The 23,788-nt window shown below is 47.8% G+C and overlaps 26 non-coding genes across 26 annotated transcripts; all 26 read left to right on the forward strand.

Moving 5' to 3' along the window:
• Positions 1–2,801: 2,801 nt before the first annotated feature.
• TRNAY-GUA (transfer RNA tyrosine (anticodon GUA)) lies at positions 2,802–2,874 on the forward strand. The gene has a single exon. It is a non-coding gene; the product is annotated as a tRNA-Tyr (tRNA).
• Positions 2,875–3,829: 955 nt separating this feature from the next.
• Positions 3,830–3,902, forward strand: TRNAN-AUU (transfer RNA asparagine (anticodon AUU)). The gene has a single exon. It is a non-coding gene; the product is annotated as a tRNA-Asn (tRNA).
• A 964-nt stretch (positions 3,903–4,866) lies between these two features.
• TRNAY-GUA (transfer RNA tyrosine (anticodon GUA)) lies at positions 4,867–4,939 on the forward strand. Its single transcript has one exon. It is a non-coding gene; the product is annotated as a tRNA-Tyr (tRNA).
• Positions 4,940–5,307: 368 nt separating this feature from the next.
• On the forward strand, positions 5,308–5,380 carry TRNAI-UAU (transfer RNA isoleucine (anticodon UAU)). Its single transcript has one exon. It is a non-coding gene; the product is annotated as a tRNA-Ile (tRNA).
• Positions 5,381–5,894: 514 nt separating this feature from the next.
• TRNAN-GUU (transfer RNA asparagine (anticodon GUU)) lies at positions 5,895–5,967 on the forward strand. The gene has a single exon. It is a non-coding gene; the product is annotated as a tRNA-Asn (tRNA).
• Positions 5,968–6,627: 660 nt separating this feature from the next.
• TRNAN-GUU (transfer RNA asparagine (anticodon GUU)) lies at positions 6,628–6,700 on the forward strand. The gene has a single exon. It is a non-coding gene; the product is annotated as a tRNA-Asn (tRNA).
• A 661-nt stretch (positions 6,701–7,361) lies between these two features.
• On the forward strand, positions 7,362–7,434 carry TRNAN-AUU (transfer RNA asparagine (anticodon AUU)). Its single transcript has one exon. It is a non-coding gene; the product is annotated as a tRNA-Asn (tRNA).
• Positions 7,435–9,858: 2,424 nt separating this feature from the next.
• On the forward strand, positions 9,859–9,931 carry TRNAN-AUU (transfer RNA asparagine (anticodon AUU)). Its single transcript has one exon. It is a non-coding gene; the product is annotated as a tRNA-Asn (tRNA).
• Positions 9,932–10,299: 368 nt separating this feature from the next.
• Positions 10,300–10,372, forward strand: TRNAT-GGU (transfer RNA threonine (anticodon GGU)). The gene has a single exon. It is a non-coding gene; the product is annotated as a tRNA-Thr (tRNA).
• A 1,083-nt stretch (positions 10,373–11,455) lies between these two features.
• On the forward strand, positions 11,456–11,528 carry TRNAI-UAU (transfer RNA isoleucine (anticodon UAU)). Its single transcript has one exon. It is a non-coding gene; the product is annotated as a tRNA-Ile (tRNA).
• Positions 11,529–11,749: 221 nt separating this feature from the next.
• TRNAN-AUU (transfer RNA asparagine (anticodon AUU)) lies at positions 11,750–11,822 on the forward strand. The gene has a single exon. It is a non-coding gene; the product is annotated as a tRNA-Asn (tRNA).
• A 368-nt stretch (positions 11,823–12,190) lies between these two features.
• On the forward strand, positions 12,191–12,263 carry TRNAI-UAU (transfer RNA isoleucine (anticodon UAU)). Its single transcript has one exon. It is a non-coding gene; the product is annotated as a tRNA-Ile (tRNA).
• Positions 12,264–12,631: 368 nt separating this feature from the next.
• Positions 12,632–12,704, forward strand: TRNAN-AUU (transfer RNA asparagine (anticodon AUU)). Its single transcript has one exon. It is a non-coding gene; the product is annotated as a tRNA-Asn (tRNA).
• Positions 12,705–14,522: 1,818 nt separating this feature from the next.
• TRNAI-UAU (transfer RNA isoleucine (anticodon UAU)) lies at positions 14,523–14,595 on the forward strand. The gene has a single exon. It is a non-coding gene; the product is annotated as a tRNA-Ile (tRNA).
• A 221-nt stretch (positions 14,596–14,816) lies between these two features.
• Positions 14,817–14,889, forward strand: TRNAN-AUU (transfer RNA asparagine (anticodon AUU)). The gene has a single exon. It is a non-coding gene; the product is annotated as a tRNA-Asn (tRNA).
• A 368-nt stretch (positions 14,890–15,257) lies between these two features.
• Positions 15,258–15,330, forward strand: TRNAI-UAU (transfer RNA isoleucine (anticodon UAU)). Its single transcript has one exon. It is a non-coding gene; the product is annotated as a tRNA-Ile (tRNA).
• Positions 15,331–15,698: 368 nt separating this feature from the next.
• TRNAN-AUU (transfer RNA asparagine (anticodon AUU)) lies at positions 15,699–15,771 on the forward strand. The gene has a single exon. It is a non-coding gene; the product is annotated as a tRNA-Asn (tRNA).
• Positions 15,772–17,021: 1,250 nt separating this feature from the next.
• Positions 17,022–17,094, forward strand: TRNAN-AUU (transfer RNA asparagine (anticodon AUU)). Its single transcript has one exon. It is a non-coding gene; the product is annotated as a tRNA-Asn (tRNA).
• Positions 17,095–17,315: 221 nt separating this feature from the next.
• TRNAN-AUU (transfer RNA asparagine (anticodon AUU)) lies at positions 17,316–17,388 on the forward strand. The gene has a single exon. It is a non-coding gene; the product is annotated as a tRNA-Asn (tRNA).
• Positions 17,389–18,491: 1,103 nt separating this feature from the next.
• On the forward strand, positions 18,492–18,564 carry TRNAI-UAU (transfer RNA isoleucine (anticodon UAU)). Its single transcript has one exon. It is a non-coding gene; the product is annotated as a tRNA-Ile (tRNA).
• Positions 18,565–18,785: 221 nt separating this feature from the next.
• Positions 18,786–18,858, forward strand: TRNAN-AUU (transfer RNA asparagine (anticodon AUU)). Its single transcript has one exon. It is a non-coding gene; the product is annotated as a tRNA-Asn (tRNA).
• A 368-nt stretch (positions 18,859–19,226) lies between these two features.
• Positions 19,227–19,299, forward strand: TRNAI-UAU (transfer RNA isoleucine (anticodon UAU)). The gene has a single exon. It is a non-coding gene; the product is annotated as a tRNA-Ile (tRNA).
• Positions 19,300–19,520: 221 nt separating this feature from the next.
• TRNAN-AUU (transfer RNA asparagine (anticodon AUU)) lies at positions 19,521–19,593 on the forward strand. Its single transcript has one exon. It is a non-coding gene; the product is annotated as a tRNA-Asn (tRNA).
• Positions 19,594–20,843: 1,250 nt separating this feature from the next.
• On the forward strand, positions 20,844–20,916 carry TRNAN-AUU (transfer RNA asparagine (anticodon AUU)). Its single transcript has one exon. It is a non-coding gene; the product is annotated as a tRNA-Asn (tRNA).
• A 221-nt stretch (positions 20,917–21,137) lies between these two features.
• TRNAN-AUU (transfer RNA asparagine (anticodon AUU)) lies at positions 21,138–21,210 on the forward strand. The gene has a single exon. It is a non-coding gene; the product is annotated as a tRNA-Asn (tRNA).
• Positions 21,211–23,047: 1,837 nt separating this feature from the next.
• Positions 23,048–23,120, forward strand: TRNAN-AUU (transfer RNA asparagine (anticodon AUU)). The gene has a single exon. It is a non-coding gene; the product is annotated as a tRNA-Asn (tRNA).
• The last annotated feature ends 668 nt before the right edge of the window (positions 23,121–23,788 follow it).

The following is a 23,788-nucleotide window of genomic DNA, read 5'->3' on the forward strand; positions in this document are numbered from 1 at the left end:
TTAGTTTTTGGGCTTCCGTTGCGCAATGGTTATCGCGTTCAGCTGTTAACCGAGGGGTTGGTGGTTCGAGCCCACCCGGGAGCGGTGTTGTGAGGTCTCAGATGTGACGTAAAAAGTCTGTGTTTTTGCACAATACCTGACGACGATTTAATTTTTGGGCTTCCGTGGCCCAAGGTAGCGCGTTCGGCTGTTAACCGAAAGGTTGGTGGTTCGAGCCCACCCGGGAGCGGTGTTGTGAGGTCTCAGATGTAACGTAAAAAGTCAGTGTTTTTGCACAATACCTGACGACCATTTAATTTTTGGGCTTCCGTGGCCCAGGGTAGAGCGTTCGGCTGTTAATCGAAAGGTTGGTGGTTCGAGCTTATCCGGGAGCGGTTTTGTGAGGTCTCAGACGTGACGTAAAATGTCAAAATTTTTCCACAATACCTGACGTCCATTTAATTTTTGGGCTTCCGTTGTGCAATGGTTATCGCGTTCAGCTGTTAACCGAGGGGTTGGTGGTTCGACCCCACCCGGGAGCGGTGTTGTGAGGTCTCAGATGTGACGTAAAAAGTCAAAGATTTTCCGCAATTACTGAAGACCATTTAATTTTTGGGCTTCCGTTGCGCAATGGTTATCGCGTTCAGCTGTTAACCGAAAGGTTGGTGGTTCGAGCCCACCCGGGAGCGGTATTGTGAGGTCTCAGATGTAACGTAAAAAGTCAGTGTTTTTCCACCATACCTGACGAACGTTTAACTTTTGGGCTTCCGTGGCGCAATGGTTAGCGCGATCGGCTTTTATCCGAAAGGTTGTTAGTTCGAGCCCATCCGGGAGCGGTGTTGTGAGGTCTCAGATGTAACGTAAAAAGTCAGTGTTTTTCCACAATGCCTGACGAACATTTAATTTTTGGGCTTCCGTGGCGCAATGGTTATCGCGTTCATCTGTTAACCGAAAGGTTGGTGGTTCGAGCACACCCGGGAGCGGTCAGGTGGGGTTTCAGATGTTACGTAAAAAGTGAAAGTTTTTCCACAATACCTGAGGACCATTTAATATCTGAGCTTCCGTGGCTCAATGATATTCGCGTTCGGCTTTTAACCGATAGTATGGTGGTTCTAGCCCATCCGGGAGCGGTGTTGTGAGGTCTCAGATGTGACGTAAAAAGTCAAAGTTTTTCCACAATTACTGAAGACCATTTAATTTTTGGGCTTCCGTGGCCCAAGGTAGAGCGTTCGGCTGTTAATCGAAAGGTTGGTGGTTCGAGCTTATCCGGGAGCGGTGTTGTGAGGTCTCAGACGTGACGTAAAATGTCAAAGTTTTTCCACAATACCTGACGTCCATTTAGTTTTTGGGCTTCCGTTGCGCAATGGTTATCGCGTTCAGCTGTTAACCGAGGGGTTGGTGGTTCGAGCCCACCCGGGAGCGGTGTTGTGAGGTCTCAGATGTGACGTAAAAAGTCTGTGTTTTTGCACAATACCTGACGACGATTTAATTTTTGGGCTTCCGTGGCCCAAGGTAGCGCGTTCGGCTGTTAACCGAAAGGTTGGTGGTTCGAGCCCACCCGGGAGCGGTGTTGTGAGGTCTCAGATGTAACGTAAAAAGTCAGTGTTTTTGCACAATACCTGACGACCATTTAATTTTTGGGCTTCCGTGGCCCAGGGTAGAGCGTTCGGCTGTTAATCGAAAGGTTGGTGGTTCGAGCTTATCCGGGAGCGGTTTTGTGAGGTCTCAGACGTGACGTAAAATGTCAAAATTTTTCCACAATACCTGACGTCCATTTAATTTTTGGGCTTCCGTTGTGCAATGGTTATCGCGTTCAGCTGTTAACCGAGGGGTTGGTGGTTCGACCCCACCCGGGAGCGGTGTTGTGAGGTCTCAGATGTGACGTAAAAAGTCAAAGTTTTTCCACAATTACTGAAGACCATTTAATTTTTGGGCTTCCGTTGCGCAATGGTTATCGCGTTCATCTGTTCATCTGTTAACCGAAAGGTTGGTGGTTCCAGCACACCCGGGAGTGGTGCTGTGAGGTTTCAGATGTTACGTAAAAAGTCAAAGTTTTTCCACAATACCTGACGACCATTTAAGATCTGAGCTTCCGTGGCTCAATGAAATTCGCGTTCGGCTTTTAACCGATAGTTTGGTGGTTCTAGCCCATCCGGGAGCGGTATTGTGAGGTCTCAGATGTAACGTAAAAAGTCAGTGTTTTTCCACAATGCCTGACGAACATCTAATTTTTGGGCTTCCGTGGCGCAAAGGTTAGCGCGTTCGGCTGTTAATCGAAAGGTTGGTGGTTCGAGCCCTCCCAGGAGCGGTGCTGTGAGGTTTCAGATGTTACGTAAAAAGTCAAAGTTTTTCTACAATACCTGACGACCATTTAATTTCAGAGCTTCCCTGGCTCAATGGTTAGCGCGTTCGGCTTTTAACCGATAGTTTGGTGGTTCAAGCACATCCAAGAGCGGTGTTGTGAGGTCTCAGATGTAACGTAAAAAGTCAGTGTTTTTGCACAATACCTGACGAACGTTTAATTTTTGGGCTTCCGTGGCGCAATGGTTAGCGCGTTCAGCTGTTAACCGAAAGGTTGGTGGTTCGAGCCCACCCGGGAGAGATGTTGTGGGGTCTCAGATGTAGCGTAAAAAGTCAGAAGTTTTCCACAATACCTGACAACCATTTAATTTTGAGCTTCCGTGGCTCAATGGTTAGCGCGTTCGGCTGTTAACCGAAAGGTTGGTGGTTTGAGCCCACCCGGGAGCGGTGTTGCGAGATCTCAAATGTAACGTAAAAGTCCAAAGTTTTTCAACAATATCTGACGACCATTTAATTTTTGGGCTTCCGTGGCTCAATGGTTAGCGCGTTCGGCTGTAAACCGAAAGGTTTGTGGTTCGAGCCCATCCGGGAGCGGTGTGGTGAGGTCTCAGATGTGACGTAAAAAGTCAAAGTTTTTCCACAATACCTGACGTCCATTTAATATTTGGGCTTACGTTGCGCAATAGTTATCGCGTTCAGCTGTTAACCGAAAGGTTGGTGGTTCGAGCCCACCCGGGAGCGGTGTTGCGAGGTCTCAGATATAACGTAAAAAGTCAGTGTTTTTGCACAATACCTGACGAACGTTTAATTTTTGGGCTTCCGAGGCGCAATGGATAGCGCGTTCAGCTGTTAACCGAAAGGTTGGTGGTTCGAGCCCATCCGGGAGCGGTGTTGTGAGGTCTCAGATGTAACGAAAAAGTCGGTGTTTTTCCACAATGCCTGACGATCATCTAATTTTTGGGCTTCCGTGGCGCAATGGTTAGCACGTTCAGCTGTTAACCGAAAGGTTGGTGGTTCGAGCCCACCCAGGAGCGGTGCTGTGAGGTTTCAGATGTTACGTAAAAAGTCAAAGTTTTTCCACAATACCTGACGACCATTTAATTTCAGAGCTTCCGTGGCTCAGAGGTTAGCGCGTTCGGCTTTTAACCGATAGTTTGGTGGTTCAAGCCCATCCAAGAGCGTTGTTGTGAGGTCTCAGATGTAACGTAAAAAGTCAGTGTTTTTCCACAATACCTGACGAACGTTTAATTTTTGGGCTTCCGTGGCGCAATGGTTAGCGCGTTCGGCTGTTAACCGAAAGGTTGGTGGTTCGAGCCCATCCGGGAGCGGTGTTGTGAGGTCTCAGATTTGACGTAAAAAGTCAGTGTTTTTGCACACTACCTGACGACCATTTAATTTTTGGGCTTACGTGGCGTAAAGGTTAGCGCGTTCAGCTGTTAACCGAAAGGTTGGTGGTTCGAGCCCACCCGGGAGAGATGTTGTGGGGTCTCAGATGTAGCGTAAAAAGTCATAAGTTTTCCACAATACCTGACAACCATTTAATTTCTGAGCTTCCGTGGCTCAATGGTTAGCGTGTTCGGCTATTAACCGAAAGGTTGGTGGGTCGAGCCCACCCGGGAGCGGTGTTGCGAGATCTCAAATGTAACGTAAAAAGCCAAAGTTTTTCAGCAATACCTGACGACCATTTAATTTTTGGGCTTCCGTGGCGCAATGGTTAGCGCGTTCGGCTGTTAACCGAAAGGTTGGTAGTTCGAGCCCATCCGGGAGCGGTGTTGTGAGGTCTCAGATGTGACGTAAAAAGTCAAAGTTTTTCCACAATACCTGACGTCCATTTAATATTTGGGCTTCCGTTGCGCAATGGTTATCGCGTTTAGCTGTTAACCGAAAGGTTGGTGGTTCGAGCCCACCCGGGAGCGGTGTTGTGAGGTCTCAGATGTGACGTAAAAAGTCAAAGTTTTTCCACAATTACTGAAGACCATTTAATTTTTGGGCTTCCGTTGCGCAATGGTTATCGCGTTCATCTGTTCATCTGTTAACCGAAAGGTTGGTGGTTCGAGCACACCCGGGAGTGGTGCTGTGAGGTTTCAGATGTTACGTAAAAAGTCAAAGTTTTTCCACAATACCTGACGACCATTTAAGATCTGAGCTTCCCTGGCTCAATGGTTAGCGCGTTCGGCTTTTAACCGATAGTTTGGTGGTTCAAGCACATCCAAGAGCGGTGTTGTGAGGTCTCAGATGTAACGTAAAAAGTCAGTGTTTTTGCACAATACCTGACGAACGTTTAATTTTTGGGCTTCCGTGGCGCAATGGTTAGCGCGTTCAGCTGTTAACCGAAAGGTTGGTGGTTCGAGCCCACCCGGGAGAGATGTTGTGGGGTCTCAGATGTAGCGTAAAAAGTCAGAAGTTTTCCACAATACCTGACAACCATTTAATTTCTGAGCTTCCGTGGCTCAATGGTTAGCGCGTTCGGCTGTTAACCGAAAGGTTGGTGGTTTGAGCCCACCCGGGAGCGGTGTTGCGGGATCTCAAATGTAACGTAAAAGTCCAAAGTTTTTCAACAATATCTGACGACCATTTAATTTTTGGGCTTCCGTGGCTCAATGGTTAGCGCGTTCGGCTGTAAACCGAAAGGTTTGTGGTTCGAGCCCATCCGGGAGCGGTGTGGTGAGGTCTCAGATGTGACGTAAAAAGTCAAAGTTTTTCCACAATACCTGACGTCCATTTAATATTTGGGCTTCCGTTGCGCAATGGTTATCGCGTTTAGCTGTTAACCGAAAGGTTGGTGGTTCGAGCCCACCCGGGAGCGGTGTTGTGAGGTCTCAGATGTAACGTAAAAAGTCAGTGTTTTTGCACAATACCAGACGAACATTTAATTTTTGGGCTTCCGTGGCGCAATGGTTAGCGCGTTCGGCTGTTAACCGAAATGTTGGTGGTTCAAGCCCATCCGGGAGCGGTGTTGTGAGGTCTCAGATGTAACGTAAAAAGTCGGTGTTTTTCCACAATGCCTGACGAACATCTAATTTTTGGGCTTCCGTGGCGTAAAGGTTAGCGCGTTCAGCTTATAACCGAAAGGTTGGTGGTTCGAGCCCACCCGGGAGAGATGTTGTGGGGTCTCAGATGTAGCGTAAAAAGTCATAAGTTTTCCACAATACCTGACAACCATTTAATTTCAGAGCTTCCGTGGCTCAATGGTTAGCGCGTTCGGCTGTTATCCGAATGGTTGGTGGCTCAAGCACACCCGGGAACGTTGGTGTTAAGTTTTATAAGTAACGTAAAAAGTCATAGTTTCTCCGCAATACCTGACAACCAGTTTATTTCTGAGCTTCGGTGGCTCAATGGTTTGCGCGTTCAGCTGTTAACCGAAAGGTTGGTGGTTCCATTCCACCCGGGAGAGGTGTTGTAGGGTCTCAGATGTAGCGTAAAAAGTCAAAGTTTTTCCACAATACCTGAAGACCATTTAATTTTTGGGCTTCCGTGGCGCAATGGTTAGCGCGTTCAGCTGTTAACCGAAAGGTTGGTGGTTCAAGCTCACCCAGGAGAGGTGTTGTGGGGTCTCAGATGTAGCGTAAAAAGTCATAAGTTTCCACAATACCGGACAACCATTGAATTTCTGAGCTTCCGTGGCGCAATGGTTAGCGCGTTCGGCTGTTAACCGAAAGGTTGGTGGTTCGAGCCCACCCGGAAGCGGTGTTGTGAGATATCAAATGTAACGTAAACGCCAAAGTTTTTCAACAATACTTGACGACCATTTAATTTTTGGGCTTCCGTGGTGCAATGGTTAGCACGTTCGGCTGTTAACCGAAAGGTTGGTGGTTCGAGCCCATCCGGGAGCGGTATTGTGAGGTCTCAGATGTGACGTAAAAAGTCAAAGTTTATCCACAATACCTGACGTCCATTTAATATTTGGGCTTCCGTTGCGCAATGGTTATCGCGTTCAGCTGTTAACCGAAAGGTTGGTGGTTCGAGCCCAAACGGGAGCGGTGTTGTGAGGTCTCAGATGTAACGTAAAAAGCCAGTGTTTTTGCACAATACCAGACGAATATTTAATTTTTGGGCTTCCGTGGCGCAATGGTTAGCGCGTTCGGCTGTTAACCGAAAGGTTGGTGGTTCGAGCCCACCCGGGAGCGGTGTTGTGAGTTCTCAGATGTAACGTAAAAAGTCAAAGTTTTTCCACAATACCTGACGTCCATTTAATATTTGGGCTTCCGTTGCGCAATGGTAAGCGCGTTAAGCTGTTAACCGAAAGGTTGGTGGTTCAAGCTCACCCAGGAGAGGTGTTGTGGGGTCTCAGATGTAGCGTAAAAAGTCATATGTTTCCACAATACCGGACAACCATTGAATTTCTGAGCTTCCGTGGCGCAATGGTTAGCGCGTTCGGCTGTTAACCGAAAGGTTGGTGGTTCGAGCCCACCCGGAAGCGGTGTTGTGAGATATCAAATGTAACGTAAACGCCAAAGTTTTTCAACAATACTTGACGACCATTTAATTTTTGGGCTTCCGTGGTGCAATGGTTAGCACGTTCGGCTGTTAACCGAAAGGTTGGTGGTTCGAGCCCATCCGGGAGCGGTGTTGTGAGGTCTCAGATGTGACGTAAAAAGTCAAAGTTTATCCACAATACCTGACGTCCATTTAATATTTGGGCTTCCGTTGCGCAATGGTTATCGCGTTCAGCTGTTAACCGAAAGGTTGGTGGTTCGAGCCCAAACGGGAGCGGTGTTGTGAGGTCTCAGATGTAACGTAAAAAGCCAGTGTTTTTGCACAATACCAGACGAACATTTAATTTTTGGGCTTCCGTGGCGCAATGGTTAGCGCGTTCGGCTGTTAACCGAAAGGTTGGTGGTTCGAGCCCATCCGGGAGCGGTGTTGTGAGTTCCCAGATGTAACGTAAAAAGTCGGTGTTTTTCCACAATGCCTGACGAACATCTAATTTTTGGGCTTCCGTGGCGTAAAGGTTAGCGCGTTCAGCTGTTAACCGAAAGGTTGGTGGTTCGAGCCCACCCGGGAGAGATGTTGTGGGGTCTCAGATGTAGCGTAAAAAGTCATAAGTTTTCCACAATACCTGACAACCATTTAATTTCTGAGCTTCCGTGGCTCAATGGTTAGCGCGTTCGGCTATTAACCGAAAGGTTGGTGGGTCGAGCCCACCCGGGAGCGGTGTTGCGAGATCTCAAATGTAACGTAAAAAGCCAAAGTTTTTCAGCAATACCTGACGACCATTTAAATTTTGGGCTTCCGTGGCGCAATGGTTAGCGCGTTCGGCTGTTAACCGAAAGGTTGGTGGTTCGAGCCCATCCGGGAGCGGTGTTGTGAGGTCTCAGATGTGACGTAAAAAGTCAAAGTTTTTCCACAATACCTGACGTCCATTTAATATTTGGGCTTCCGTTGCGCAATGGTTATCGCGTTTAGCTGTTAACCGAAAGGTTGGTGGTTCGAGCCCACCCGGGAGCGTTGTTGTGAGTTCTCAGATGTAACGTAAAAAGTCAGTGTTTTTGCACAATACCAGACGAACATTTAATTTTTGGGCTTCCGTGGCGCAATGTATAGCGCGTTCGGCTGTTAACCGAAAGGTTGGTGGTTCAAGCCCATCCGGGAGCGGTGTTGTGAGGTCTCAGATGTAACGTAAAAAGTCGGTGTTTTTCCACAATGCCTGACGAACATCTAATTTTTGGGCTTCCGTGGCGTAAAAGTTAGCGCGTTCAGCTTATAACCGAAAGGTTGGTGGTTCGAGCCCACCCGGGAGAGATGTTGTGGGGTCTCAGATGTAGCGTAAAAAGTCATAAGTTTTCCACAATACCTGACATCCGTTTAATTTTTGGGCTTCGGGACGCAATGGTTATCGCGTTCATCTGTTTACCGAAAGGTTGGTGGTTCCAGCCCACCCGGGAACGTTGGTGTTAAGTTTTATAAGTAACGTAAAAAGTCAAAGTTTTTCCACAATACCTGAAGACCATTTAATTTTTGGGCTTCCGTGGCGCAATGGTTAGCGCGTTCAGCTGTTAACCGAAAGGTTGGTGGTTCAAGCTAACCCAGGAGAGGTGTTGTGGGGTCTCAGATGTAGCGTAAAAAGTCATAAGTTTTCCACAATACCGGACAACCATTGAATTTCTGAGCTTCCGTGGCGCAATGGTTAGCGCGTTCGGCTGTTAATCGAAAGGTTGGTGGTTCGAGCCCACCCGGGAGCGGTGTTGTGAGATATCAAATGTAACGTAAACGCCAAAGTTTTTCAACAATACTTGACGACCATTTAATTTTTGGGCTTCCGTGGTGCAATGGTTAGCACGTTCGGCTGTTAACCGAAAGGTTGGTGGTTCGAGCCCATCCGGGAGCGGTGTTGTGAGGTCTCAGATGTGACGTAAAAAGTCAAAGTTTATCCACAATACCTGACGTCCATTTAATATTTGGGCTTCCGTTGCGCAATGGTTATCGCGTTCAGCTGTTAACCGAAAGGTTGGTGGTTCGAGCCCAAACAGGAGCGGTGTTGTGAGGTCTCAGATGGAACGTAAAAAGCCAGTGTTTTTGCACAATACCAGACGAACATCTAATTTTTGGGCTTCCGTGGCGCAATGGTTAGCGCGTTCGGCTGTTAACCGAAAGGTTGGTGGTTCGAGCCCATCCGGGAGCGGTGTTGTGAGGTCCCAGATGTAACGTAAAAAGTCGGTGTTTTTCCACAATGCCTGACGAACATCTAATTTTTGGGCTTCCGTGGCGTAAAGGTTAGCGCGTTCAGCTGTTAACCGAAAGGTTGGTGGTTCGAGCCCACCCGGGAGAGATGTTGTGGGGTCTCAGATGTAGCGTAAAAAGTCATACGTTTTCCACAATACCTGACAACCATTTAATTTCTGAGCTTCCGTGGCTCAATGGTTATCGCGTTCATCTGTTTACCGAAAGGTTGGTGGTTCCAGCCCACCCGGGAACGTTGGTGTTAAGTTTTATAAGTAACGTAAAAAGTCAAAGTTTTTCCACAATACCTGAAGACCATTTAATTTTTGGGCTTCCGTGGCGCAATGGTTAGCGCGTTCAGCTGTTAACCGAAAGGTTGGTGGTTCAAGCTCACCCAGGAGAGGTGTTGTGGGTTCTCAGATGTAGCGTAAAAAGTCATAAGTTTTCCACAATAGCGCACAACCATTGAATTTCTGAGCTTCCGTGGCGCAATGGTTAGCGCGTTCGGCTGTTAACCGAAAGGTTGGTGGTTCGAGCCCACCCGGGAGCGTTGTTGTGAGATATCAAATGTAACGTTAAAAGCCAAAGTTTTTCAACAATACTTGACGACCATTTAATTTTTGGGCTTCCGTGGTGCAATGGTTAGCGCGTTCGGCTTTTAACCGAGAGGTTGGTGGTTCGAGCCCATCCGGGAGCGGTGTTGTGAGGTCTCAGATGTAACGTAAAAAGTCCGTGTTTTTCCACAATGCCTGACGAACATCTAATTTTTGGGCTTCCGTGGCGTAAAGGTTAGTGCGTTCAGCTGTTAACCGAAAGGTTGGTGGTTCGAGCCCACCCGGGAGAGATGTTGTGGGGTCTCAGATGTAGCGTAAAAAGTCATAAGTTTTCCACAATACCTGACAACCATTTAATTTCTGAGCTTCCGTGGCTCAATGGTTAGCGCGTTCGGCTATTAACCGAAAGGTTGGTGGGTCGAGCCCACCCGGGAGCGGTGTTGCGAGATCTCAAATGTAACGTAAAAAGCCAAAGTTTTTCAGCAATACCTGACGACCATTTAATTTTTGGGCTTCCGTGGCGCAATGGTTAGCGCGTTCGGCTGTTAACCGAAAGGTTGGTAATTCGAGCCCATCCGGGAGCGGTGTTGTGAGGTCTCAGATATGACGTAAAAAGTCAAAGTTTTTCCAAAATACCTGACGTCCATTTAATATTTGGGCTTCCGTTGCGCAATGGTTATCGCGTTCAGCTGTTAACCGAAAGGTTGATGGTTTGAGCCCACCCGGGAGCGGTGTTGTGAGGTCTCAGATGTAACGTAAAAAGTCAGTGTTTTTGCACAATACCAGACGAACATTTAATTTTTGGGCTTCTGTGGCGCAAAGGTTAGCGCGTTCGGCTGGTAACCGAAAGGTTGGTGGTTCGAGCCCATCCGGGAGCGGTGTTGTGAGGTCTCAGATGTAACGTAAAATGTCGGTGTTTTTCCACAATGCCTGACGAACATCTAATTTTTGGGCTTCCGTGGCGTAAAGGTTAGCGCGTACAGCTTATAACCGAAAGGTTGGTGGTTCGAGCCCACCCGGGAGAGAACTTGAGGGGTCTCAGATGTAGCGTAAAAAGTCATAAGTTTTCCACAATACCTGACAACCATTTAATTTCTGAGCTTCCGTGGCTCAATGGTTAGCGCGTTCGGCTGTTATCCGAAAGGTTGGTGGCTCAAGCCCACCCGGGAACGTTGGTGTTAAGTTTTATAAGTAACGTAAAAAGTCATAGTTTCTCCGCAATACCTGACAACCAGTTTATTTCTGAGCTTCCGTGGCTCAATGGTTTGCGCGTTCAGCTGTTAACCGAAAGGTTGGTGGTTCGAGCCCACCCGGGAGAGATGTTGTGGGGTCTCAAATGTAGCGTAAAAAGTCATAAGTTTTCCACAATACCTGACAACCAGTTAATTTCTGAGCTTCCGTGGTTAGCGCGTTCGGCTATTAACCGAAAGGTTGGTGGGTCGAGCCCACCCGGGAGCGGTGTTGCGAGATCTCAAATGTAACGTAAAAAGCCAAAGTTTTTCAGCAATACCTGACGACCATTTAATTTTTGGGCTTCCGTGGCGCAATGGTTGGCGCGTTCGGCTGTTAACCGAAAGGTTGGTGGTTCGAGCCCATCCGGGAGCGGTGTTGTGAGGTCTCAGATGTGACGTAAAAAGTCAAAGTTTTTCCTCAATACCTGACGTCCATTTAATATTTGGGCTTCCGTTGCGCAATGGTTATCGCGTTCAGCTGTTAACCGAAAGGTTGATGGTTCGAACCCACCCGGGAGCGGTGTTGTGAGGTCTCAGTTGTAACGTAAAAAGTCAGTGTTTTTGCACAATACCAGACGAACATTTAATTTTTGGGCTTCCGTGGCGCATTGGTTAGCGCGTTCGGCTGTTAACCGAAAGGTTGGTGGTTCGAGCGGTGTTGTGTGGTCTCAGATGTAACGTAAAAAGTCGGTGTTTTTCCACAATGCCTGACGAACATCTAATTTTTGGGCTTCCGTGGCGTAAAGGTTAGCGCGTTCAGCTTATAACCGAAAGGTTGGTGGTTCGAGCCCACCCGGGAGAGATGTTGTGGGGTCTCAGATGTAGCGTAAAAAGTCATAAGTTTTCCACAATACCTGACAACCATTTAATTTCTGAGCTTCCGTGGCTCAATGGTTAGCGCGTTCGGCTGTTATCCGAAAGGTTGGTGGCTCAAGCCCACCCGGGAAAGTTGGTGTTAAGTTTTATAAGTAACGTAAAAAGTCATAGTTTCTCCGCAATACCTGACAACCAGTTTATTTCTGAGCTTCCGTGGCTCAATGGTTAGCGCGTTCGGCTATTAACCGAAAGGTTGGTGGATCGAGCCCACCCGGGAGCGGTGTTGCGAGATCTCAAATGTAACGTAAAAAGCCGAAGTTTTTCAGCAATACCTGACGTCCATTTAATATTTCGGCTTCCGTTGCGCAATGGTTATCGCGTTCAGCTGTTAACCGAAAGGTTGATCGTTCGAGCCCACCCGGGAGCGGTGTTGTGAGGTCTCAGATGTAACGTAAAAAGCCAGTGTTTTTGCACAATACCATACGAACATTTAATTTTTGGGCTTCCGTGGCGCAATGGTTAGCGCGTTCGGCTGTTAACCGAAAGGTTGGTGGTTCGAGCCCATCCGCGAGCGGTGTTGTGAGGTCTCAGATGTAACGTAAAAAGTCGGTGTTTTTCCACAATGCCTGACGAACATCTAATTTTTGGGCTTCCGTGGCGTAAAGGTTAGCGCGTTCAGCTTATAACCGAAAGGTTGGTGGTTCGAGCCCACCCGGGAGAGATGTTGTGGGGTCTCAGATGTAGCGTAAAAAGTCATAAGTTTTCCACAATACCTGACAACCATTTAATTTCTGAGCTTCCGTGGCTCAATGGTTAGCGCGTTCGGCTGTTATCCGAAAGGTTGGTGGCTCAAGCCCACCCGGGAACGTCGGTGTTAAGTTTTATAAGTAACGTAAAAAGTCATAGTTTCTCCGCAATACCTGACAACCAGTTTATTTCTGAGCTTCCGTGGCTCAATGGTTTGCGCGTTCAGCTGTTAACCGAAAGGGTGGTGGTTCGAGCCCACCCGGGAGAGATGTTGTGGGGTCTCAGATGTAGCGTAAAAAGTCATAAGTTTTCCACAATACCTGACAACCATTTAATTTCTGAGCTTCCGTGGCTCAATGGTTAGCGCGTTCGGCTATTAACCGAAAGGTTGGTGGATCGAGCCCACCCGGGAGCGGTGTTGCGAGATCTCAAATGTAACGTAAAAAGCCGAAGTTTTTCAGCAATACCTGACGTCCATTTAATATTTGGGCTTCCGTTGCGCAATGGTTATCGCGTTCAGCTGTTAACCGAAAGGTTGATCGTTGGAGCCCACCCGGGAGCGGTGTTGTGAGGTCTCAGATGTAACGTAAAAAGCCAGTGTTTTTGCACAATACCAGACGAACATTTAATTTTTGGGCTTCCGTGGCGCAATGGTTAGCGCGTTCGGCTGTTAACCGAAAGGTTGGTGGTTCGAGCCCATCCTTGAGCGGTGTTGTGAGGTCTCAGATGTAACGTAAAAAGTCGGTGTTTTTCCACAATGCCTGACGAACATCTAATTTTTGGGCTTCCGTGGCGTAAAGGTTAGCGCGTTCAGCTTATAACCGAAAGGTTGGTGGTTCGAGCCCACACGGGAGAGATGTTGTGGGGTCTCATATGTAGCGTAAAAAGTCATAAGTTTTCCACAATACCTGACAACCATTTAATTTCTGAGCTTCCGTGGCTCAATGGTTAGCGCGTTCGGCTGTTATCCGAAAGGTTGGTGGCTCAAGCCCACCCGGGAACGTTGGTGTTAAGTTTTATAAGTAACGTAAAAAGTCATAGTTTCTCCGCAATACCTGACAGACAGTTTATTTCTGGGCTTCCGTGGCGCAATGGTTAGCGCGTTCGGCTGTTAACCGAAAGGTTGATGGTTCGAGCCCATCCGGGAGCGGTGTTGTGAGGTCTCAGATGTGACGTAAAAAGTCAAAGTTTTTGCACAATACCAGACGAACATTTAATTTTTGGGCTTCCGTTGCGCAATGGTTATCGCGTTCAGCTGTTAACCGAAAGGTTGGTGGTTCGAGCCCACCCGGGAGCGGTGTTGTGAGGTCTCAGATGTAACGTAAAAAGTCAATGTTTTTGCACAATACCAGACGAACATTTAATTTTTGGGCTTCCGTGGCGCAATGGTTAGCGCGTTCGGCTGTTAACCGAAAGGTTGGTGGTTCGAGCCCATCCGGGAGCGGTGTTGTGAGGTCTCAGATGTAACGTAAAAAGTCGGTTTTTTTCCACAATGCCTGACGAAAATCTAATTTTTGGGCTTCCGTGGCGTAAAGGTTAGCGCGTTCAGCTGTTAACCGAAAGGTTGGTGGTTCGAGCCCACCCGGGAGAGATGTTGTGGGGTCTCAGATGTAGCGTAAAAAGTCATAAGTTTTCCACAATACCTGACAACCAGTTAATTTCTGAGCTTCCGTGGTTAGCGCGTTCGGCTATTAACCGAAAGGTTGGTGGGTCGAGCCCACCCGGGAGCGGTGTTGCGAGATCTCAAATGTAACGTAAAAAGCCAAAGTTTTTCAGCAATACCTGACGACCATTTAATTTTTGGGCTTCCGTGGCGCAATGGTTAGCGCGTTCGGCTGTTAACCGAAAGGTTGGTGGTTCGAGCCCATCCGGGAGCGGTGTTGTGAGGTCTCAGATGTGACGTAAAAAGTCAAAGTTTTTCCTCAATACCTGACGTCCATTTAATATTTGGGCTTCCGTTGCGCAATGGTTATCGCGTTCAGCTGTTAACCGAAAGGTTGATGGTTCGAACCCACCCGGGAGCGGTGTTGTGAGGTCTCAGTTGTAACGTAAAAAGTCAGTGTTTTTGCACAATACCAGACGAACATTTAATTTTTGGGCTTCCGTGGCGCATTGGTTAGCGCGTTCGGCTGTTAACCGAAAGGTTGGTGGTTCGAGCGGTGTTGTGAGGTCTCAGATGTAACGTAAAAAGTCGGTGTTTTTCCACAATGCCTGACGAACATCTAATTTTTGGGCTTCCGTGGCGTAAAGGTTAGCGCGTTCAGCTTATAACCGAAAGGTTGGTGGTTCGAGCCCACCCGGGAGAGATGTTGTGGGGTCTCAGATGTAGCGTAAAAAGTCATAAGTTTTCCACAATACCTGACAACCATTTAATTTCTGAGCTTCCGTGGCTCAATGGTTAGCGCGTTCGGCTGTTATCCGAAAGGTTGGTGGCTCAAGCCCACCCGGGAAAGTTGGTGTTAAGTTTTATAAGTAACGTAAAAAGTCATAGTTTCTCCGCAATACCTGACAACCAGTTTATTTCTGAGCTTCCGTGGCTCAATGGTTAGCGCGTTCGGCTATTAACCGAAAGGTTGGTGGATCGAGCCCACCCGGGAGCGGTGTTGCGAGATCTCAAATGTAACGTAAAAAGCCGAAGTTTTTCAGCAATACCTGACGTCCATTTAATATTTGGGCTTCCGTTGCGCAATGGTTATCGCGTTCAGCTGTTAACCGAAAGGTTGATCGTTCGAGCCCACCCGGGAGCGGTGTTGTGAGGTCTCAGATGTAACGTAAAAAGCCAGTGTTTTTGCACAATACCATACGAACATTTAATTTTTGGGCTTCCGTGGCGCAATGGTTAGCGCGTTCGGCTGTTAACCGAAAGGTTGGTGGTTCGAGCCCATCCGCGAGCGGTGTTGTGAGGTCTCAGATGTAACGTAAAAAGTCGGTGTTTTTCCACAATGCCTGACGAACATCTAATTTTTGGGCTTCCGTGGCGTAAAGGTTAGCGCGTTCAGCTTATAACCGAAAGGTTGGTGGTTCGAGCCCACCCGGGAGAGATGTTGTGGGGTCTCAGATGTAGCGTAAAAAGTCATAAGTTTTCCACAATACCTGACAACCATTTAATTTCTGAGCTTCCGTGGCTCAATGGTTAGCGCGTTCGGCTGTTATCCGAAAGGTTGGTGGCTCAAGCCCACCCGGGAACGTCGGTGTTAAGTTTTATAAGTAACGTAAAAAGTCATAGTTTCTCCGCAATACCTGACAACCAGTTTATTTCTGAGCTTCCGTGGCTCAATGGTTTGCGCGTTCAGCTGTTAACCGAAAGGGTGGTGGTTCGAGCCCACCCGGGAGAGATGTTGTGGGGTCTCAGATGTAGCGTAAAAAGTCATAAGTTTTCCACAATACCTGACAACCATTTAATTTCTGAGCTTCCGTGGCTCAATGGTTAGCGCGTTCGGCTATTAACCGAAAGGTTGGTGGATCGAGCCCACCCGGGAGCGGTGTTGCGAGATCTCAAATGTAACGTAAAAAGCCGAAGTTTTTCAGCAATACCTGACGTCCATTTAATATTTGGGCTTCCGTTGCGCAATGGTTATCGCGTTCAGCTGTTAACCGAAAGGTTGATCGTTGGAGCCCACCCGGGAGCGGTGTTGTGAGGTCTCAGATGTAACGTAAAAAGCCAGTGTTTTTGCACAATACCAGACGAACATTTAATTTTTGGGCTTCCGTGGCGCAATGGTTAGCGCGTTCGGCTGTTAACCGAAAGGTTGGTGGTTCGAGCCCATCCTTGAGCGGTGTTGTGAGGTCTCAGATGTAACGTAAAAAGTCGGTGTTTTTCCACAATGCCTGACGAACATCTAATTTTTGGGCTTCCGTGGCGTAAAGGTTAGCGCGTTCAGCTTATAACCGAAAGGTTGGTGGTTCGAGCCCACACGGGAGAGATGTTGTGGGGTCTCATATGTAGCGTAAAAAGTCATAAGTTTTCCACAATACCTGACAACCATTTAATTTCTGAGCTTCCGTGGCTCAATGGTTAGCGCGTTCGGCTGTTATCCGAAAGGTTGGTGGCTCAAGCCCACCCGGGAACGTTGGTGTTAAGTTTTATAAGTAACGTAAAAAGTCATAGTTTCTCCGCAATACCTGACAGACAGTTTATTTCTGGGCTTCCGTGGCGCAATGGTTAGCGCGTTCGGCTGTTAACCGAAAGGTTGATGGTTCGAGCCCATCCGGGAGCGGTGTTGTGAGGTCTCAGATGTGACGTAAAAAGTCAAAGTTTTTGCACAATACCAGACGAACATTTAATTTTTGGGCTTCCGTTGCGCAATGGTTATCGCGTTCAGCTGTTAACCGAAAGGTTGGTGGTTCGAGCCCACCCGGGAGCGGTGTTGTGAGGTCTCAGATGTAACGTAAAAAGTCAATGTTTTTGCACAATACCAGACGAACATTTAATTTTTGGGCTTCCGTGGCGCAATGGTTAGCGCGTTCGGCTGTTAACCGAAAGGTTGGTGGTTCGAGCCCATCCGGGAGCGGTGTTGTGAGGTCTCAGATGTAACGTAAAAAGTCGGTTTTTTTCCACAATGCCTGACGAAAATCTAATTTTTGGGCTTCCGTGGCGTAAAGGTTAGCGCGTTCAGCTGTTAACCGAAAGGTTGGTGGTTCGAGCCCACCCGGGAGAGATGTTGTGGGGTCTCGGATGTAGCGTAAAAAGTCATAAGTTTTCCACAATACCTGACAACCATTTAATTTCTGGGCTTCCGTGGCTCAATGGTTAGCGCGTTCGGCTATTAACCGAAAGGTTGGTGGGTCGAGCCCACCCGGGAACGTTGGTGTTAAGTTTTATAAGTAACGTAAAAAGTCATAGTTTCTCCGCAATACCTGACAGACAGTTTATTTCTGAGCTTCCGTGGCTCAATGGTTTGCGCGTTCAGCTGTTAACCGAAAGGGTGGTGGTTCGAGCCCACCCGGGAGAGATGTTGTGGGGTCTCAGATGTAGCGTAAAAAGTCATAAGTTTTCCACAATACCTGACAACCATTTAATTTCTGAGCTTCCGTGGCTCAATGGTTAGCGCGTTCGGCTATTAACCGAAAGGTTGGTGGATCGAGCCCACCCGGGAGCGGTGTTGCGAGATCTCAAATGTAACGTAAAAAGCCGAAGTTTTTCAGCAATACCTGACGTCCATTTAATATTTGGGCTTCCGTTGCGCAATGGTTATCGCGTTCAGCTGTTAACCGAAAGGTTGATCGTTTGAGCCCACCCGGGAGCGGTGTTGTGAGGTCTCAGATGTAACGTAAAAAGCCAGTGTTTTTGCACAATACCAGACGAACATTTAATTTTTGGGCTTCCGTGGCGCAATGGTTAGCGCGTTCGGCTGTTAACCGAAAGGTTGGTGGTTCGAGCCCATCCTTGAGCGGTGTTGTGAGGTCTCAGATGTAACGTAAAAAGTCGGTGTTTTTCCACAATGCCTGACGAACATCTAATTTTTGGGCTTCCGTGGCGTAAAGGTTAGCGCGTTCAGCTTATAACCGAAAGGTTGGTGGTTCGAGCCCACACGGGAGAGATGTTGTGGGGTCTCATATGTAGCGTAAAAAGTCATAAGTTTTCCACAATACCTGACAACCATTTAATTTCTGAGCTTCCGTGGCTCAATGGTTAGCGCGTTCGGCTGTTATCCGAAAGGTTGGTGGCTCAAGCCCACCCGGGAACGTTGGTGTTAAGTTTTATAAGTAACGTAAAAAGTCATAGTTTCTCCGCAATACCTGACAGACAGTTTATTTCTGGGCTTCCGTGGCGCAATGGTTAGCGCGTTCGGCTGTTAACCGAAAGGTTGATGGTTCGAGCCCATCCGGGAGCGGTGTTGTGAGGTCTCAGATGTGACGTAAAAAGTGAAAGTTTTTGCACAATACCAGACGAACATTTAATTTTTGGGCTTCCGTTGCGCAATGGTTATCGCGTTCAGCTGTTAACCGAAAGGTTGGTGGTTCGAGCCCACCCGGGAGCGGTGTTGTGAGGTCTCAGATGTAACGTAAAAAGTCAATGTTTTTGCACAATACCAGACGAACATTTAATTTTTGGGCTTCCGTGGCGCAATGGTTAGCGCGTTCGGCTGTTAACCGAAAGGTTGGTGGTTCGAGCCCATCCGGGAGCGGTGTTGTGAGGTCTCAGATGTAACGTAAAAAGTCGGTTTTTTTCCACAATGCCTGACGAAAATCTAATTTTTGGGCTTCCGTGGCGTAAAGGTTAGCGCGTTCAGCTTATAACCGAAAGGTTGGTGGTTCGAGCCCACCCGGGAGAGATGTTGTGGGGTCTCAGATGTAGCGTAAAAAGTCATAAGTTTTCCACAATACCTGACAACCATTTAATTTCTGAGCTTCCGTGGCTCAATGGTTAGCGCGTTCGGCTGTTATCCGAAAGGTTGGTGGCTCAAGCCCACCCGGGAAAGTTGGTGTTAAGTTTTATAAGTAACGTAAAAAGTCATAGTTTCTCCGCAATACCTGACAACCAGTTTATTTCTGAGCTTCCGTGGCTCAATGGTTAGCGCGTTCGGCTATTAACCGAAAGGTTGGTGGATCGAGCCCACCCGGGAGCGGTGTTGCGAGATCTCAAATGTAACGTAAAAAGCCGAAGTTTTTCAGCAATACCTGACGTCCATTTAATATTTGGGCTTCCGTTGCGCAATGGTTATCGCGTTCAGCTGTTAACCGAAAGGTTGATCGTTCGAGCCCACCCGGGAGCGGTGTTGTGAGGTCTCAGATGTAACGTAAAAAGCCAGTGTTTTTGCACAATACCATACGAACATTTAATTTTTGGGCTTCCGTGGCGCAATGGTTAGCGCGTTCGGCTGTTAACCGAAAGGTTGGTGGTTCGAGCCCATCCGCGAGCGGTGTTGTGAGGTCTCAGATGTAACGTAAAAAGTCGGTGTTTTTCCACAATGCCTGACGAACATCTAATTTTTGGGCTTCCGTGGCGTAAAGGTTAGCGCGTTCAGCTTATAACCGAAAGGTTGGTGGTTCGAGCCCACCCGGGAGAGATGTTGTGGGGTCTCAGATGTAGCGTAAAAAGTCATAAGTTTTCCACAATACCTGACAACCATTTAATTTCTGAGCTTCCGTGGCTCAATGGTTTGCGCGTTCAGCTGTTAACCGAAAGGTTGGTGGTTCGAGCCCACCCGGGAGAGATGTTGTGGGGTCTCAGATGTAGCGTAAAAAGTCATAAGTTTTCCACAATACCTGACAACCATTTAATTTCTGAGCTTCCGTGGCTCAATGGTTAGCGCGTTCGGCTATTAACCGAAAGGTTGGTGGATCGAGCCCACCCGGGAGCGGTGTTGCGAGATCTCAAATGTAACGTAAAAAGCCGAAGTTTTTCAGCAATACCTGACGTCCATTTAATATTTGGGCTTCCGTTGCGCAATGGTTATCGCGTTCAGCTGTTAACCGAAAGGTTGATCGTTGGAGCCCACCCGGGAGCGGTGTTGTGAGGTCTCAGATGTAACGTAAAAAGCCAGTGTTTTTGCACAATACCAGACGAACATTTAATTTTTGGGCTTCCGTGGCGCAATGGTTAGCGCGTTCGGCTGTTAACCGAAAGGTTGGTGGTTCGAGCCCATCCTTGAGCGGTGTTGTGAGGTCTCAGATGTAACGTAAAAAGTCGGTGTTTTTCCACAATGCCTGACGAACATCTAATTTTTGGGCTTCCGTGGCGTAAAGGTTAGCGCGTTCAGCTTATAACCGAAAGGTTGGTGGTTCGAGCCCACACGGGAGAGATGTTGTGGGGTCTCATATGTAGCGTAAAAAGTCATAAGTTTTCCACAATACCTGACAACCATTTAATTTCTGAGCTTCCGTGGCTCAATGGTTAGCGCGTTCGGCTGTTATCCGAAAGGTTGGTGGCTCAAGCCCACCCGGGAACGTTGGTGTTAAGTTTTATAAGTAACGTAAAAAGTCATAGTTTCTCCGCAATACCTGACAGACAGTTTATTTCTGGGCTTCCGTGGCGCAATGGTTAGCGCGTTCGGCTGTTAACCGAAAGGTTGATGGTTCGAGCCCATCCGGGAGCGGTGTTGTGAGGTCTCAGATGTGACGTAAAAAGTCAAAGTTTTTGCACAATACCAGACGAACATTTAATTTTTGGGCTTCCGTTGCGCAATGGTTATCGCGTTCAGCTGTTAACCGAAAGGTTGGTGGTTCGAGCCCACCCGGGAGCGGTGTTGTGAGGTCTCAGATGTAACGTAAAAAGTCAATGTTTTTGCACAATACCAGACGAACATTTAATTTTTGGGCTTCCGTGGCGCAATGGTTAGCGCGTTCGGCTGTTAACCGAAAGGTTGGTGGTTCGAGCCCATCCGGGAGCGGTGTTGTGAGGTCTCAGATGTAACGTAAAAAGTCGGTTTTTTTCCACAATGCCTGACGAAAATCTAATTTTTGGGCTTCCGTGGCGTAAAGGTTAGCGCGTTCAGCTGTTAACCGAAAGGTTGGTGGTTCGAGCCCACCCGGGAGAGATGTTGTGGGGTCTCGGATGTAGCGTAAAAAGTCATAAGTTTTCCACAATACCTGACAACCATTTAATTTCTGGGCTTCCGTGGCTCAATGGTTAGCGCGTTCGGCTATTAACCGAAAGGTTGGTGGGTCGAGCCCACCCGGGAACGTTGGTGTTAAGTTTTATAAGTAACGTAAAAAGTCATAGTTTCTCCGCAATACCTGACAGACAGTTTATTTCTGAGCTTCCGTGGCTCAATGGTTTGCGCGTTCAGCTGTTAACCGAAAGGGTGGTGGTTCGACCCCACCCGGGAGAGATGTTGTGGGGTCTCAGATGTAGCGTAAAAAGTCATAAGTTTTCCACAATACCTGACAACCATTTAATTTCTGAGCTTCCGTGGCTCAATGGTTAGCGCGTTCGGCTATTAACCGAAAGGTTGGTGGATCGAGCCCACCCGGGAGCGGTGTTGCGAGATCTCAAATGTAACGTAAAAAGCCGAAGTTTTTCAGCAATACCTGACGTCCATTTAATATTTGGGCTTCCGTTGCGCAATGGTTATCGCGTTCAGCTGTTAACCGAAAGGTTGATCGTTTGAGCCCACCCGGGAGCGGTGTTGTGAGGTCTCAGATGTAACGTAAAAAGCCAGTGTTTTTGCACAATACCAGACGAACATTTAATTTTTGGGCTTCCGTGGCGCAATGGTTAGCGCGTTCGGCTGTTAACCGAAAGGTTGGTGGTTCGAGCCCATCCTTGAGCGGTGTTGTGAGGTCTCAGATGTAACGTAAAAAGTCGGTGTTTTTCCACAATGCCTGACGAACATCTAATTTTTGGGCTTCCGTGGCGTAAAGGTTAGCGCGTTCAGCTTATAACCGAAAGGTTGGTGGTTCGAGCCCACACGGGAGAGATGTTGTGGGGTCTCATATGTAGCGTAAAAAGTCATAAGTTTTCCACAATACCTGACAACCATTTAATTTCTGAGCTTCCGTGGCTCAATGGTTAGCGCGTTCGGCTGTTATCCGAAAGGTTGGTGGCTCAAGCCCACCCGGGAACGTTGGTGTTAAGTTTTATAAGTAACGTAAAAAGTCATAGTTTCTCCGCAATACCTGACAGACAGTTTATTTCTGGGCTTCCGTGGCGCAATGGTTAGCGCGTTCGGCTGTTAACCGAAAGGTTGATGGTTCGAGCCCATCCGGGAGCGGTGTTGTGAGGTCTCAGATGTGACGTAAAAAGTCAAAGTTTTTCCACAATACCTGACGTCCATTTAATATTTGGGCTTCCGTTGCGCAATGGTTATCGCGTTCAGCTGTTAACCGAAAGGTTGATGGTTCGAGCCCACCCGGGAGCGGTGTTGTGAGGTCTTAGATGTAACGTAAAAAGCCAGTGTTTTTGCACAATACCAGACGAACATTTAATTTTTGGGCTTCCGTTGCGCAATGGTTATCGCGTTCAGCTGTTAACCGAAAGGTTGGTGGTTCGAGCCCACCCGGGAGCGGTGTTGTGAGGTCTCAGATGTAACGTAAAAAGTCAGTGTTTTTGCACAATACCAGACGAACATTTAATTTTTGGACTTCCGTGGCGCAATGGTTAGCGCGTTCGGCTGTTAACCGAAAGGTTGGTGGTTCGAGCCCATCCGGGAACGTTGGTGTTAAGTTTTATAAGTAACGTAAAAAGTCATAGTTTCTCCGCAATACCTGACAGACAGTTTATTTCTGAGCTTCCGTGGCTCAATGGTTTGCGCGTTCAGCTGTTAACCGAAAGGTTGGTGGTTCGAGCCCACCCGGGAGAGATGTTGTGGGGTCTCAGATGTAGCGTAAAAAGTCATAAGTTTTCTACAATACCTGACAACCATTTAATTTCTGAGCTTCCGTGGCTCAATGGTTAGCGCGTTCGGCTATTAACCGAAAGGTTGGTGGGTCGAGCCCACCCGGGAGAGATGTTGTGGGGTCTCAGATGTAGCGTAAAAAGTCATAGTTTCTCCGCAATTCCTGACAACCATTTAATTTCTGAGTTTCCGTGGCTCAATGGTTAGCGCGTTCGGCTGTTATCCGAAAGGTTAGTGGCTCAAGCCCACCCGGGAACGTTGGTGTTAAGTTTTATAAGTAACGTAAAAATCATAGTTTCTCCGCAATACCTGACAGACAGTTTATTTCTGAGCTTCCGTGGCTCAATGGTTTGCGCGTTCAGCTGTTAACCGAAAGGTTGGTGGTTCGAGCCCACCCGGGAGAGATGTTGTGGGGTCTCAGATGTAGCGTAAAAAGTCATACGTTTTCCACAATACCTGACAACCATTTAATTTCTGAGCTTCCGTGGCTCAATGGTTAGCGCGTTCGGCTATTAACCGAAAGGTTGGTGGGTCGAGCCCACCCGGGAGCGGTGTTGCGAGAATTCAAATGTAACGTAAAAAGCCAATTTTTTTCAGCAATACCTGACGACCATTTAATTTCTGAGCTTCCGTGGCTCAATGGTTAGCGCGTTCGGCTATTAACCGAAAGGTTGGTGGGTCGAGCCCACCCAGGAGAGATGTTGTGGGGTCGCAGATGTAGCGTAAAAAGTCATAAGTTTTCCACAATACCTGACAACCATTTAATTTCTGAGTTTCCATGGCTCAATGGTTAGCGCGTTCGGCTGTTATCCGAAAGGTTGGTGGCTCAAGCCCTCCCGGGAACGTTGGTGTTAAGTTTTATAAGTAACGTAAAAAGTCATAGTTTCTCCGCAATACCTGACAGACAGTTTATTTCTGAGCTTCCGTGGCTCAATGGTTTGCGCGTTCAGCTGTTAACCGAAAGGTTGGTGGTTCGAGCCCACCCGGGAGAGATGTTGTGGGGTCTCAGATGTAGCGTAAAAAGTCATAAGTTTTCTACAATACCTGACAACCATTTAATTTCTGAGCTTCCGTGGCTCAATGGTTAGCGCGTTCGGCTATTAACCGAAAGGTTGGTGGGTCGAGCCCACCCGGGAGAGATGTTGTGGGGTCTCAGATGTAGCGTAAAAAGTCATACGTTTTCCACAATACCTGACAACCATTTAATTTCTGAGTTTCC

This window comes from Phalangium opilio, unplaced genomic scaffold (genome assembly GCF_054372755.1).
Source record: "Phalangium opilio isolate 3A_F unplaced genomic scaffold, DU_Popi_V2 ptg000101l_1, whole genome shotgun sequence".
Lineage (NCBI taxonomy): Eukaryota > Metazoa > Arthropoda > Arachnida > Opiliones > Phalangiidae > Phalangium > Phalangium opilio.